The following is a 16,684-nucleotide window of genomic DNA, read 5'->3' as shown; positions in this document are numbered from 1 at the left end:
AAGAAAGGTTCTCATCATACATTTCTACAATCTAACAATTAATATTTAAATTGAAAAATGGGTAATACAATATACAAAATTACAAGAACTGAACATTACAACATTAATGGAAAGAAAAAAGTTAATGATGATTTAGCCTAATTTATATAAAAGTGATTAATTTTACCAGTTATTAATTAATTATTAAGTACTAGTCTCTCTCCTAGTGAAAAATATTGAATCTGAGAGGTGCAAATAATGGTAAGTGACGTATATGAATGAAAAGAAAAAGGAATAAATATGAGAAAGAACGAGATTGTTTACCATGGATCCCCAATGTTATGAAAGTACAAACCTATATAACATACTGTAGTCATAAAAAAAAGTAGGGCTCGTCCGGGATTTGAACCCGGGACCTCTCGCACCCTAAGCGAGAATCATACCCCTAGACCAACGAGCCACGCCAATCTCGACACATACAATTACTAAATAAGGAGAGATACAGCGTTATATAATTAATTTAAAAGTAGCGCCATTCGTAGGTGAAGGTCACAAGCAGTTACGAATGATTATTTGTTACAGTTAACTGGTGACTCAAATTACTTTCACTAGATGTTATTTCTGCTCTTGCAATAAAATGATTCTTAAAAACTAGGTTATTAACATATCATATAATATTCTTTTTTTTTTTAAATTCATTAATATTAAATCTAATTGTGTGACTTCAAATAATAATAAAAATAAAAACACCATGTTTCAAAAATGTTAGCATTATTAAAAGAATATGACCAGAAAATATTAAAAATTTTAGCACTCATTCCAAAACAGCCACAAAAGCATTCTCTCACGAGCGTACACCTTACAATACTTTATGTGCATAAAAGTTTTTCCAAGCATTCCCGTTTTAGCTTTCAAATTGTCCTTTTGTTAGATATTTATCTGAAATGAATAGCTTGTGAACGCGTTTTACATTTAAATAGACATAGAAATGGAATTCTGATCTAAAAATCGTCATCTCTAATTTTTTTTGTTCATCATTTTTCTATAATGCATATGTTAGAGGGTGATTAAAAAAAAAAAAATTTATATTAAAAAATTCTTGTGCAGTTTTGCGCAAGAAGACCGACTTTTCATTGTTCTACTTTGTATAATTTTTTGCACAAGAAATATAGAAAATATTTTATTAAATGAGAAAACTATAAAAGGTATATCTTTATTTCGATTAGCCTTCTAGGGACCACGCACACATAAAGTCAAATAGAATTATTCTTTTTGTTCTTCCAGTATTATCCCATTCTGCTACTTTGTTCTCCTTTCTTTTCTTCAGTGCATTTTATGCCATTCTCTGAACAGAGAATGGCATTCTCTGAGAGTATACCGTTTTTTATAAGTTTTCTAAATTGATCTCTCTCGTGTACTGTGTTTATGTTTAATTTTTTAATGTCTTTATCGACTTCCGAGAATCATGAGTATAGCTTTTGCTGCATTAAATCTATCAAAGATTTTTTTTTGTAAGCGTTTGTGGATCTATTCTGTACAAGTATAATTTTATGTCGATTTCATAAGAAAGCTACCTATTGTAATGGGTACCAAGATTTGAAATGGGTACCAAGATGGGAAAATTTCAACATATCTTCGCGTTTCACATCTCCCAGATCCCTAAACCACCGTCAGTTCAAAAAAAAAAATATATATTTCACTTTCTTGTAGACACGATAACTGTCGTAATTTTGCGCTAATCACTTTCAAATTGATACGTAAAATATAACATCCCAAAATCTCGTTCGAGTTCGTTAAAGGGAAAAATCGGACCATGGGGGTGGAAATGGGTGGGCTTTTTCAAAAATCAAAATACCGCTATAATTTCTTATTAAGTAAAATATCGAATTAATTTAAAGTCCCTAATATTCTTTGAATAAGGGCCTAAAAATTATCTAAGTAACGTTTTTTAATATCACCAACCATTGGCTCAGGGGGTGGAAAAAATGGGGTTTCGAAGACAAATAAAATCATACCTCCCTTAACAAGCAAAGTACCGATTCGGTTTGAAGTGGTTGTTAGTTCTCTAAACATTACCTAAAACTTTTGTCTGAAACACTTTTTGATATGACCATCCCTTACGGCAAGGGACCAAAATATTGCTGGAATGTTAAGAAGATTACATGCTAAACATGTGAAATTTTTTCACATGCAACCGTTGTCGTATTGAATAAATTTTAAGTTTTTCTTAACTTTAAGGTGCATATCTTTTTTATCCCGTACTTAGCACTGGTGAAATACACCTCCGCCTTCCGGCGTGCCGAAAGGGATTTTTTAATTTAATATTAATATATATATTTTTTAAAAAGAAAATTAGGTGATTACAAACGTAATTTGACGAAATAATTAAAAATAACGAGTACATCCTACAAACAAGCACCAACTTTAACTCGCTCACCACTGTGACTCACTGAATAAACGCGAATGAAAAATACATCAAACTCAACATAACCTCAAACTGAGGCTACGTTAATATTATGAGGTTAGGTTAAATTAATTTCACTCGTGTGTGTGTACATTTATTATTTTTTTAAGATATTGTAGAATTAGATACTGTATATTTTCATTTATATCTGAATAAATCTATAAGTGTCGTCCATTTTTATGAATAATTTACTTACAACGGAATAAAATAATAAAAATCAATTATACAAAACATTTATACACGTTTAACTAAAATTCCTAAAATAAAAATTAGTAATCCATAGAAAAAAAAAATTGGGCTCGTCCGGGATTTGAACCCGGGACCTCTCGCACCCTAAGCGAAAATCATACCCCTAGACCAACGAGCCATGTTGATAAATCGACGTAAAAAATTTAATTAGGAAAACGATTTACAAAAAAAATCAATCTAGAATGAACGAAAGGTGTATGAAATTCTACGCTGGTTTGTATAATGTTTAAAATCTGATTTCTACAGAATATCTAATTAGTGTTAACATCAGAGTATTAATTTCTACCAAGAAAGTTATTCTAATTGAAAAATTTTAACGAGCAGTATGCAATCAAAAGTTCAAGTGTTTAAAGTTACAGCCGAGAAAAAAACAAGATATTCTTTTTGTTTGTATAAAGCAGAATTTTGCATTTCATGAATATGTAAATAACTGTTGCTCACATTGCTGTTACTCAAAGAACAAGGGGAAAATATTAAAATATTTTATCTTTCCAAACCTTTAAAATATTTTACCTTTTCAAACATTATAAACATTAATAAATCATAGTTACCGTTTTTCAAACATGACAGTGTCTGTAATACATATAAATGTAGGTCTATTCAGGTCATAACTGTTTTTTTAAACCTGTGCTAAACACGTCTACTTTCTTGGCTGTTACAATAATAAAAAAGGAAGAGTATATCCTGTATAATTAATCTACCGATATTTTGTATTTTTTTACGTTTTGAAATAGCTGAATGAAAAAATAAAAAATCTTGTTTGTATTCTACGTAAATTGTGTGAGTATTTGTGATGGCCTATATTTATATCGATTTGGTTTAATTTGCCAGCTTCTATTAAAATTTAAAAAATCATATGGAAAGCTGTTAGTTAATGAAGCGACGCTGAATCCTTTAATTACAAAAATAAAAAAAATTAAATTATAAAACATATTATTTTGATTTTCAATCTGTTAATGCCATACCTGTAATGGCTGTAGATCTATCTGACATGAGTAGAAGTGACTCCATAAATATGACATTATTGACAATTTCCAATCTATCAATTTTAATTTTTTAAAGTCCTCCAAAGAATGGATTAACAGAGAAAGAGAACAGTTTACAACCGTTTAAACGCGGGTAGGAAACTAAGCACCTCCGATTCCTAAACTCAAATTACTTTGGATACTTTTTAAGCGTATTCACTACAAATATATTTATTTCCTTTTTTTCTTCTAAATAAAGCGTTCTTAGAACTATAATAGTTTTGTTTTTTTCACAAAGATAGGAATACATATTTTAAATTTCACAAAAATTTGTTTCGTTCAAAAAGGTCAAAATATTTACATTTGAGATATTAACTTTCATATCTTTAATTGAATGAAAAAGTCTATTTAGAACATTTTTCTATCATATTTTTCTACGTAATCCAATAAACTAGGTCATAAGGATAAAAATATTTGTAATATTATCAGTATAGAGGAATTAAAGACATAAACAATACGCAACCTAAAATATGGTAAAAACATTTACTATCCAAGAGGGAAACAGCTACGACTTGTTCGTTTTTAATCGCTTTATAATTTAAATTTACAATAACTGCTAAAGCTGGATCAACCAGATAATTTCGTTAAAAGTTTAAGATATGTAGTAGTAATGGCTGATTAAACGTTCATTTATGAATAAATTATTTTTCTTAATTTCTTCTACTTTGTTGAAAATAGTTTTACAACAAATAAACTTATTTTAATTTGCCGTTTTACATCATTTTCCCAGTGTTTCTTACAGCTATAACATATAAAAAACGCTTGAAATACAAAAATCATCTATTAGATCTATGTGACAATTGTAATGTTCATTATAAAACCAGAAAATAGGAAACCACTTCATTCCTCACTTTACTTAGTATGCAAGGCATGGAATTTTTACTATTCCTGGAAATAGTTGTTTCATTTTTGGGAGGAAATTTTGATTCACATCCGGTCACCAAAGCCGTTACGATTTTCAAGGCACTAATAAATATATTACCTAATGTAAATTATAAATATATATATATATATATATATATATATATATATATATATCACCTAATTAAACCTAGTAAAAATTTGTAATTTTCATTTGAACACCTTAAGAACAACCTTAATTTCCTTCCGTCTTTTCCAACGCCATTGTATTTAAGTTAATATTTTACTGGATATTATATTATTTGTAATTTTATACCACATTCTTTATTCCTATATTAATTTATTTAAGGTGTTCAGAATAAAAAACAAAGTAAAATAATCTCTTTTCTACTTAAAAGAAATAATATTATATTAGTCATACATGAATAACTAAATATGTAGTCATATATATTCCATATTACTAACAAATCTTTAAGAAACACTAAAGCGTTCAAGTTTGAAATCGAAGCGAGATGTTTATCTACCATATAAGTGACATGTGTAAACTCACTGGGTTGTTCTAGTGATGAACGCGTCTTCCCAAATCAGCCGATTTGGAAGTTGAAAGTTCCAACGTTCAAGTCCTAGTAAAGATAGTTATTTTATAACGAATTTGAATACTAGATCGTGGATGCCGGTGTTCTTTGGTGGTTGGGATTCAATTAACCACACATCTCAGGAATAGTCGAACTGAGACTGTACAAGATTACATTTCATTTACACTCATACACATCATTCTCATTCATCCTCTGAAGTAATATTGAACGGTAATTCCCGGAGTCTAAAAAGAAAAAGATGATGAGAGTGACATGTGTTTCTGGATATGGATAGATCATTGAAACTACTATAAAACAGGATCTCGGAATGTTTAAGAGTACTTAAGTTTACAAATGCAGTGAAAGAATTGTAAAGATTTTCTAAGCCTGTTGTGAGTTTAAAGAAGTTTTTCTTAACCTAATTATATTGCGGGTGGCCACGACCGAGGGTTTGTAAAAAGTTCTTTCCTCCTCAAAAATTATTATAGTTGTGAGTTTTAAAGATTACAAAATTATAGTTCATAATTTAGGTAATTTTGGGGTAAAAAAACTTACTTTAGAGAGAATTAAATCGATACACTCTATCAAAGTTTGTTCTAGTCATATTATGACAAATTAATCAGTGCAGCCAATTACATACAGACACAAACATACGCTGCAAGGAATATCGCATTAAACTTCATTTATTCGTACTTTTATCATGATGTAAATAGACTGAAGTCAAGAAACGTTTTCTAATTGGCTCATCAAACAGTAGCGAATGAATATCGGACTAGGCAAGCCACTATCAAACTCACTGTATAAACGGTTGGAGTATAAATGTGTGTTTAGTCTTGCCTTAGGAATGAATAATTTTCAATATGACTAATCTGTAGCTCCACGAGATCGGTTTGTATATATCAGGATTTCTGAACCAGGAGGTCGCGGTGATATGAAAGAAAGGTCGCGAAATTAGGCTAAACTTTTACACGTAAACAATAATGAAATCATCTTATGAGAAAAAATCATTTATTATAAATACTTTATTTACATTTATAAGTATACATGTAATGAGAATAAATTAATGAGATTTTTGCGTTTTTTTTCGTTTAAAATTTTTCCATTCGTAGATCTACATGCAAAAGCAAATTGTTTTCCAAGTGATAAAATATGATTCCTCTATTTAACTCTAAGCGCAACCATAGACGAATTCCTTTTGCACAGAGTTAAGGTATGACGAAAGGGATTAATATTTTCAACGCTTCTGTGATTAAATTTCCATATTCGCTTCTACGAGCAAGCCAAAACGTATCTAAAGATTCAGATATGAGTCGTAGTTGTAACGTTTTATCGGCAGACATTTCTATGAGCTGATCGTGAATCTCAACTGGTAACATAGCAGCTGCAACAAAGATTCAACTAAATGGATTCAGTACCCGTCACTTCAAGAAATTATTTTTATCTTCCGGGAAATACTCCACCAACTGAAATTTTAGCTTACACAAATGCATCTTTGTGCTACCAAAACTGTGGTGAACAATAGTATCTTCTTGATCAAAATTTTTCTCAATATAATCGGAAGCGAGTGGAAACATGTCAAAAGTTTTGCTTTGAAAGCGAATAATCCAGATATCAAGCTTCTGAATGAAAATATGAACTTTGACATTAAAAAAATGTTTTTATCAAGTACTTGTAAATTCACATTCAAGTCGTTTAAATGCGAAAATACATCAGCTAAGTAAGCCAACAGCAACATAATGCTCATTATTCAGTGAAAACATTGAGAATGGTCTTTGTTTATCCTGAAAAAGTATTTTTAATTCATTTCACAATTCCAATAACCGGGTTAATACTTTCTTCCGCAATAACCATCTCACTTCTGTGAGGAAAAAATAGTTTTTCTTTTCGCTCATTCCATCGGATAGTTTAGGAAACAGACTATTCTGTAATGGTCGATTTTTTAAAAATTAACCATTTTTACAGCTTAATAAAGAATATGTTTTAGATTTTCCGGCATATTTTTTGGCAAGAGCATGTCTATAAAGGAAACAATGCGTCCTTTCCGCCCTCAGTGTAAGACGATCTTTTAATTTTTTTTCAAAAATCCACTGTTTTTTCCTGTTATCGCCTTTGCACCATCATTTAATATTGAATTACATTTGTCCAATCTACATTAGGTTTTTGGAAGCTTCATAAAAAGCATCAAAAAGACGTTGTCCAATTGCATGTTCAGGTACTGATTTGCAAAACAACATATTTTCTTTGATTGATATGTCCCTATCACTTTCATATCTTACAAAACATAAGAATTGAGAAATGTTTGCCGTATTTGTTGATTCATCAAACTGAGTACTAAAAAAATCACCTGAACTCAGTTGCTGATTCATCTGATCGCCAACATCGACAGCTTTGTCATCGAGTTGTCTTGATACTGACCCTTTGGAAAGCGGAATTTTTTTCAATTTTTTTGCTTCTTCCACGCCAATTAAAATACTGACCATAACAATTGCAGCAGACAATAGAGGTTTTCTGCGATTGTATGGGGTTTGGACATCTTAGATACTCTTAATGGTACGACATAAGATGCTTTAAGTGTATTTTGATCAGTATGGCTTAATTTAAAAATAGCCGATTTTTGATTTCCCAAAGCATGTAATTTTCTTTCGAAAAATTTCAAGGTTTAGCTTTTATGATCCAGATATGAACTGACTTTTACCTTCTACTAGTAGGTATTACAGTTCCTTTGTTTAGTTCAGTCCTTTCAGTCTTACTTAAGACTCGGTACGATGCGTTTTGTTTTGAGTTCATTAAATACTAGTACACCGATGGGAATGTCACTCGTGGTATTCGCAACGGTGGCATCCTGAGTGAGGCGGACTGGAATATGTCAAAAGCCGAGGTTTCAAAGATGACCTCTGGTAAAACCCATAAGGGCTAGAAACAGAGGGGGTGGCGGAGGGCATCTTCCCCTAAGATACAACTTTTTTTTTCCAGGGGGTAAGGATGTTTAGTTTCCAAGTGTCGAATTAATTTTCATGGCTTCATGCTTTCATAGGAAAGGACTTGAAAGCAAACAACATACTATTGCTTTCTATACAATGAAGTAAAACCGTAATTTAAATAACTGTCATTGTACAATGACAGTCCCCCACGGGTCGCTGCACGCATGGTATATTTCCTATAGTATCTAATGTAGGTGCGATTAGATGAGTTTCCCCCAATCGATATATCACAGTTTCACTCCGGGCATGGTGCCTTTCGGGCGAGTTTGGCTAGGTTTCGTTTGGTGGATTCGAGTCAATGCCCGGATTGGGCATTGACTGATGATACAGTGGACCACGTTCTCTATATCTGTCCCCAATATGAGGTCGAACGTTCACGAGCTATTAGGGAACTTGAGAGAATACATTCCTTTCTGGATCTCCGTATTAACCGGATAATCCGCGAGGAGTGGTCTATAGTGGCTGGCTTTCTTCGCGCCCTTGCGATGTGTAGGTCTGCAGAGGGAGTTTAGTCGAGGTATTTGATCGTGACAGGATCCTGGGTGGCTAGGGTTCCGGTTTAGGCATTGGACTGGTTGGAAGTAGGCGCAATGGCATCGTGCCAAGGTTATATTGGTATTGTTTATGATTCGATTTGGGGCTCCCGCTGGCGACGGTAGCCGCGCTGCCGGGGTATGGTAGCTCGTGCGACCGGGGACGTGGCTTTGTTCCGCCGGTGGCGGTCCTGATTGTGAATTGGTAATGCCGCGCGAGACTTCATGATGGGACCGGGTGGTGGTGTGGGGTTTGTCCCCGGCTCCTACGCGGACCGGAATGAGATTACGTTCCCCTTGTTAGGTGACTTAATTTGGTCGACTTATTTGGGTGTAGGTCTGAATTTCTATGTTACGTAAAACATAATTTTGATTGGTATGAGTGTTGCACTGATTTAACTTTCAACTCGTTCGTTTTCTGAGGTATTCACAGTCACGAATGGTGCTGTCAAATTTGGACTATGAGCGGGGTCCGTGCTTCCGCGGTTTCGGTTAGTTTGTTTGAGGGAATCATGTTAGGTTGGATGTGAAGTGGTCCATTTGAGACCTACGTGAAGGCAAAATTTGATTTGTATTTTACTGATGCAAATGTCTGCCGAGGCATTTACATCGGTGGCATCCCGACCGAGGTCTGGCTTATGACTGTGAGATGCAATCAGTTAGAGGGTTTAAAGACGACCTCCGGTAAAGCCCCTCAGGGCTCGGAACGGAGGGGGTGGTGTGGCGACCGGCAACGTCACAAGGTGGGTGTCTTCCCCCTACGGGGTTGGGATGTCATTGTACAATCTTGTCTTTTTATCAATCGATTCACTGAATATAGTTGGCTCACTTCTCACAAATTTATCGATTTTGCATAAGAATCTAATTGAAAAGAAAAAAAAAGAAAAATATTTATACCGTTTGGCCGCACACTAAAATCAGAAACCTGTTATTATTTTCAATGAAACTACGCTTTTAAAAACTTAAATAAAGGCACCAGACGCACGCTTCGCATTCGAAAATAAACTGACGTTCTGCAATTCCTTACGCCTCTTTTATACTGCTGAGAGCGCGACGTGTTCAAATGTTTCATATGCATGTTCGAACATGACGCTCTCACAGCGAAAATTATGCAAGCATTCCTAATTACAAGGAGCATGTACACATCAAGTTGGAACCTGTAAATTGCCCATGTTTGTACACTTCACACATGCATGTTCATACACGATGCTATCAATGCAGCTAAATGGTTTTAGTCAGATCATTGGGTTCGGGTTTAGGGATCACGAAATATCCATTATATATATTTATTTATTTTTTGGGGGTCGTGGAGCTAAAAAGGTTGAGAATTTTACTGGTTTACAAGAAATTAAATTAAGAAAAGAGAAACAAAATGACAACTATATAATTGGCATGAATTCTAAGTCTTTTCAATCAATTTTATATCCATAGTATACCTTCTAATTTAAATATATAGCTAAATTGATTTGATTTAATTCTTATATTTATAAATTAACAGTTTATATTGCAATAATCTTGATTATTGATCGGCTTACGGATCTTTGTAACTAATATCAGTAAATTGTGTTTCACATCTATGACAATTCAAGTGATATTGTTGTTAATAATAAACATATCAGCGTAAAGAACTCTACTATTTTTTTTTCTTGTTTTTATAACCTCTAATCCAGTACGATAAAATAATTTAGGAAAACAACATTTTAAACAAAAGTTTGAAAAGCTTGTCCGTTATCACCTGTTCTAATTATTACAACACAAATCGGTTACTTCTGAATTTAACTGATTAATTATTATTAAAATTACTTTACATTAAAATAAATAAATAATTTACATTATTTTTAAAATCACCAAAAAAATTATATATTTAAATCTTTTTTATGAAAATTAAAGCACTTATAGAATTTGTTACAGAAATGCTAACTCCGGTTACTATTTTTTTTAAGATAATTATATTAGAATCTAACACAGACGTTCATTTGAAACATTTGTTTTTACAAATAAAAAGTTTGAAAAAAATTTCAGCATGGAACTCGGCACCCGGCTACAGCATTTTAAAAATATATTTAAATACATCACTACTTTATATAATATTTCTATATTTTTATTTTTATATACAAGGCGATAGTAGGTTCTGTAAATACACTGATGGAAATGTCTGCAGATGTATTTGCATCGGTGACATTTTAACAGAGACCAAACTGATGACTGTGTTGTGTTGTCAAGTTTAGAGAGTAAAAGACGACCTCGGGTAAGCCCATCAGGGATAGGAACGGAGTGGGTGGTGTGATGTGGCGACAGGGATCGTCAGGAAACCCACCGGGTTGGTCTAGTGGTTAACGCGACTTCCCAAATCAGATGATTTGGAAGTCGAGAGTTACAGCGTTCAAGTCCTAGTAAAGCCAGTTATTTTTACATGGATTTGAATACTAGATCGTGGATACCGGTGTTCTTTGGTGGTTGGGTTTCAATTAACCACACATCTCAGGAATGGTCGAACTGAGAATGTACAAGACTACACTTCATTTACACTCATACATATCATCCTCATTCATCCTCTGAAGAATTATCTAAACGGTAGTTACCGGAGGCTAAACAGGAAAAAGAAAAAGGGATCGTCAGAAGGCGGATGTCTTCACCTACGGAGTCACAGGATGCCTAACCAATTTTTCCCAAAAACATTTTAAGGGATGCATAAAAAAAAATTGGCAAAACCCAAAAGTTTTTAAAACTTCAGTCTCTAACTGGATATCCTCGATAAGAAATAATAAAACTCCAAATAGTAATCTGTTGTTTTCAGCGCATTAAACTTATCTGCGATATATGTATATTGTTTTATTTTTAAATGTATACAGTCCTTATTGTATTTATTTTATTGTATTTCATAGCTTAACCACGAAACCAAGGGAAATTCCTAATATTACAATATAAAATCTACACATACCTCATGTTATCCACATATTGGATTTATTTTTATAATTTCGTTATAAAATTTGCTACAAATAATATATTAAGCTCTACACTTACTTAAAAAAAAAAATAACTTTCAAATTTCTTTCCCAATAGGAATGCCATATTCACGTAATAAAATTATTAAATTCATACGATAAAATCGGTATCAGAACATTTTTGATAAAACTTTAAAAACCTTAAAGTGAAAAAAAAAGAATAAAAATTTAACAGACTTTTAGAAGTTAAGCAGATTGTAAATTTCAGGGATAACACGACAGACATGAACTGTTCATCAACACTTATTCGTATTAAATGGAAACAATAGAAATAAATAACAAATTTTTATTACCGAATGATATTAAAAAATGTGGACATAATGACGGAATAACACTACACTTAGAATGTAATGTTATTCCGTCGATATAACTAACGTATGTATGTAATAAAGTCTAATGATATCCTTATTTTGTAACTTATTCAGTTACGATTGACATACCGTGTTAGATTTTAATGGGTGACATCGCAGTAAAAGGGAATTCAACTTAAGTCTCATTGGAATTTTAATTTTTAAACCAATTTTTTTTTTTTTTATTCAGATTTTGTGACAGCAGTTATGATTCGAAATTTTTCACAACTAGATTTTAGAATTAAGAAATTAATGATATTTTATTGTTTAATAATGTTATAAAAGAGTGATATGGTTTATTATTAAGGGTTATAAGATGAAATTGGTAAATGGAAAATGTTACTACTGATAATCATTTCCCATAAATAAAACAATTTTGCTAAAATGTAAACACATTGTATTATGATGCAATATAAACTGTTTAGAAAAAATTTAGTAAAAATAATTTTAAAAATAACGATGAAATATATTAAGTTTTACTTAAAGTTATAACTTCTAATAATTATTTTATTAATTAACAATTTATTCTATTAAAAAAATTTCTAAACCTTTATTGGGATATTAACTTACTAGTGGTAGATCATACGCTGCGTCAACTCTACATGTTTGTTAGTAACACAAAGAAAATGTCAAAATCAGGTAAGGAATCACGAGAAAAGGAGGGGAAATATATTCGATATTAGAATTCCTGCAATGGAGTTGATAAAGCTCTACTGGAGTAGAATTTGTATAAACTCTACACCTTTCACAGAAGTCTAGACATTCATGATCACTAACTAAGGTGACACTAACGACATGTATTTTCTCCAATCAGAACTCAGTAAAACCTGACAGTTACCAAAATTAATTGAAAAGCAAGTTTGCCCAATCATATTTACTTAACTTCAATAAAAAAATTTGATTGGACAACACATGACTTCTTTATACGCCTATTAAATTATATATACACTTTTTTTATATGAAAAGTACAGAAATTTTTATTTCATTAATAACTTCTGATATTTTTTCATATTTATTATTTTTTTTATTGTTATTATTATTGAATTATTATTTATTGTTCAATTTTTTCACAATCACAGGTTAATAATTATTAAAAAATCAATATATTTTAAATTAAAAAAAAGGAGATGAAGTCTGATTCGAATCGATGTGCCTTCCCCTTGTTAGATCAAAATATTTTATTAAATAAACTTTAATTTGGCTATAACTCTCGAACAAATGAAAATAAGTACTACTTATAACCTTGAAAAGCACAATGAGAGCTTATTACTGCAGTTAAGAAAAAGTCCAAAATCAAAATATTTTGGAATTTTGGGCTTTTTTGGACACCTTAGATTTAGTCGATTGCAATCAAAAGGAGAGGTGCATAACTAGATGTTACCAACAGTTCTAAATCGAAAATTTCAACATCCTACGGCTAATCGTTTTTGAGTTATATGAGATACATACGTACGTACAGACGTGACGCCGAAACTAATCAAAATGGATTCAGGAATGGTCAAAATAGATATTTCCGTTGAAATGTGAAAACTGAAATTTTTTACGATCATAATACTTCCTTTACTTCGTATAAGGAAGTAAAAAGTAATAAAATTTAAAAAATAAATAAATAAATACATACGTACAGTAATAATCTATAAAGTAAATATATCATAGTAACAGTACATTGTACCTAATTTTTCAACTTATCAAATGTTATAATCATAATTTAAAATATATATATATTTATAGGAACCGGTTTATTGAATTTCGCTCTGACCGCTGGCATTTGATCTTTAAATTTTCAATAACCATACATTTCCAAGAGAAGTGTATTATATTTGGATTGCGTATTTCTTTGTAGTTTTGTAGTCTCTTGTAACTCAATAACAACACCAACGTTCATGAAATATCTCTCAAGCGAGCGATACGTCTCAACCTTGATATATCCTGAATAAATGGAAATTTTAAAAAATTAGACAGGCAAAGAGTACTATCTTTTTCTCGGGTAAAAAAACCTGAAACATTTTTAACTAAACCGGTAGGGATCTGTAACAGAAGTGTATAAAAATATGTATAAAAAGTTCCAAAAAAATAAATAAGTAGAAGTTTTAAGATCGTATAATAGTTTATACGATCTTAAAATTAAAATGAAATAATGAAATAAGTTTTTCATTCAACCGGTCCTGGATTCGATTTCTACTAAGAATATAGCATTTTTACATAATTACGTTATGAACTTCAAGCAATAATTTACGTAATGGTCATGTATCAGTTGAGAGAATACATATAAAAATAAATAGATATGAATAAGTTATTTAAAATATACTGAAATTGAAATATTCAAAAACTGGTACTAGAAAAATGCATAATAAAAAAACACTTGTTCTCAATTAAATTAATATGATTAATTCGTATATATTGATTTTTTATAACATTTAAAAATACTTGTTTATCAAATACTATAATTTGATATTTCAGATACTGAAACATAATTATTCTTCTATATCAAATAAGTAATATAAGTAAAAGCCGCAAATGGCAACTAGATGAAGAATTTTTTTCAGACTATAACATTACATTTTAGCAATTTTTAAATCCTACCTAGCCGATTTATGGCTACAAAAATCCACAAACTAAGATCATGCAATCCTTTTTCTTCGATTTCTTTTGTAATTATTATTTTTTTATTTATTTTTATTTTTTTGTGAAGATTAATGGGTGAATAACCAGTTAGATTAATATCCCATGAAAAATATTAGGAATATGTGACGTAATAAATGAAAAATATAAAAAAAAAATATTTATAAAATAAAGTAAAATGTGAATTTCAGGTCAAGCAAAGTTACTTCAGTCGTCGGGATGTGCTGCTCCGCGAGGGCAACCATGAGGTTGGTAAGTCGCTGTTCAACACATCCCTTGGATACGCTGTCCTGGAGACATCCCCCCAGGACAGCGTGTTAGGTTGTTTGTTGTGGGTGATGGAATTTGATTCTTTGCTTCAGCTGAGGTTGCCCAGGAGGTGTAGCATAGTGGCTTATGAGGACGATGGGTTCCTGCTAGTCAAAGGATGCTTGCTTGAGCTGTGGGGTCGTCAACAAAAGATGACGTTCAGCCCGGAGAAAACCAGATGGTGCTCCTTAAAGGCAGTTTGCCAGTGAGTCGGTAAGTTCGAGTTTCGATGTCAGGCTAGCGTATCAATTATGTTCAGGTTCAAAAGAACCTCGAGGTGTTTCTTAATGAGAAACTGCAATTTGAGAAGCACCTTCAATACTTCGCCGAGAAGGCCTGTCGTGTCGTGCCTTCTTTGGTATTCGACGTGTGGTCAATCCTGATTGGGGTCTTAACTTTAAGACCATGAGCATTCTGTGCAATAATAGCCTCGCAAGTCTATCGGAATATATTATTGAGGGTTCAACGCCTTGTTAACAGTAGCAAGTGGTTACCGTACTATTTCACGGTAGGCAATCTTGGTGATAGCAGGCGTGAAACCGATAGACTTGATTGCTTCTGAGAAGCAACAGCGTTATGTTGCTAAGAAGTCCGGTGAATTAACTTCAGATAAAATTTGAGAGATTGAACAACACGCTAATGCCTTGTGGCAGGCTAAGTGGGATGACACACAGGGTGGGCGTTACAAGCATGATGTCTTTCCAAATGTTGTTAGTTTGCAGGACGCCTCTTGGGCATACCCTAATAAGTATGTGACGCAATTTCTTTCCGGGCATGCTGTTTTCAGGGACAGACTGCAGAAGTTCGGGCTAGTAGATTCTGGAATGTGTCCTCAGTGTGGACAACTGGATGATGCTTATGTCCTTTAGGAATTTGATTTTCTCGGATCGGCGATGGATCTCTGTGTAAACTGGGAAAGCCGGGCCGAACGGGCAATTGTGAAGAATTTCATAGTCTAGCAAAACAAAGGGTTGCTAAGGGGAAATAGAGCCCTGCTTAGATTTTGCTATTGTTATTATTTTTATTATTTCTAGTTTTAGTATTTTTGTTATTGTTCCGTTTTTAGTTGTGTTTTGTTTTGATTTTGTTTTGTTTTAGTGTGGTTGCCGTGTTTGTGTTTTTGTTTTGCGTTGTGTGTTGAACTCGCTTATACCTTTTCGGTTAGGTAGTTCAGTTCCTTCGTTTCGTTATAGTTTAGTCCATTCAGTCTTATTTAAGACTTGGTTGATGTGTTTTGTTTGAGTTCTCCGTAAGTAGTAGTACACCAATGGGAATGTCGAATGTGGCATTCGCATCGGTGGCATACTAGCTGAGGGGGACTGAAATATGTCATATGCCGAGGTTTTGAAGACGACCTCTGATAAAGCCCCTTAAGGGCTAAGTACAGAGGGGGTGGTGGAGGGCGTCTTCCCCTAGGGATCAGGATATAGGTCTACTACAAATAATTATGGATGTATTGTAGTTGAAGTAAAGTCTCCTACAGAAAATGAGGAAACCGATTAAAATTCAACAGATTAAACAAATTTAGACGTTTTGATAATTTCAATCAAATCATTCCCCAAAGAACTGAGGACACTGTATGAACTCGTTTTTATCTCTTATTCTTTGTTTCATACAATACCACAAGCGGTTTCGTAATAAGCCGTTGTTATGCTGCAGTTAACTTATATGGACGTACTGGAACAGCACCGGACTAGATGAGGGATCTGTACGTCAACCTGATGCGCCATA

At 32.6% G+C, this 16,684-nt stretch overlaps 2 non-coding genes across 2 annotated transcripts; both read right to left on the bottom strand.

Moving 5' to 3' along the window:
* Window positions 1-367: 367 nt before the first annotated feature.
* On the bottom strand, window positions 368-439 carry TRNAP-AGG (transfer RNA proline (anticodon AGG)). Its single transcript has one exon. It is a non-coding gene; the product is annotated as a tRNA-Pro (tRNA).
* A 2,299-nt stretch (window positions 440-2,738) lies between these two features.
* TRNAP-AGG (transfer RNA proline (anticodon AGG)) lies at window positions 2,739-2,810 on the bottom strand. Its single transcript has one exon. It is a non-coding gene; the product is annotated as a tRNA-Pro (tRNA).
* Window positions 2,811-16,684: the final 13,874 nt, after the last annotated feature.

The sequence above is a fragment of the Lycorma delicatula genome, chromosome 2 (genome assembly GCF_047948215.1).
Source record: "Lycorma delicatula isolate Av1 chromosome 2, ASM4794821v1, whole genome shotgun sequence".
Lineage (NCBI taxonomy): Eukaryota > Metazoa > Arthropoda > Insecta > Hemiptera > Fulgoridae > Lycorma > Lycorma delicatula.
The sequence above is the reverse complement of the archived record's forward strand: the minus strand, read 5'-3'. Positions and strand labels throughout refer to the sequence as shown.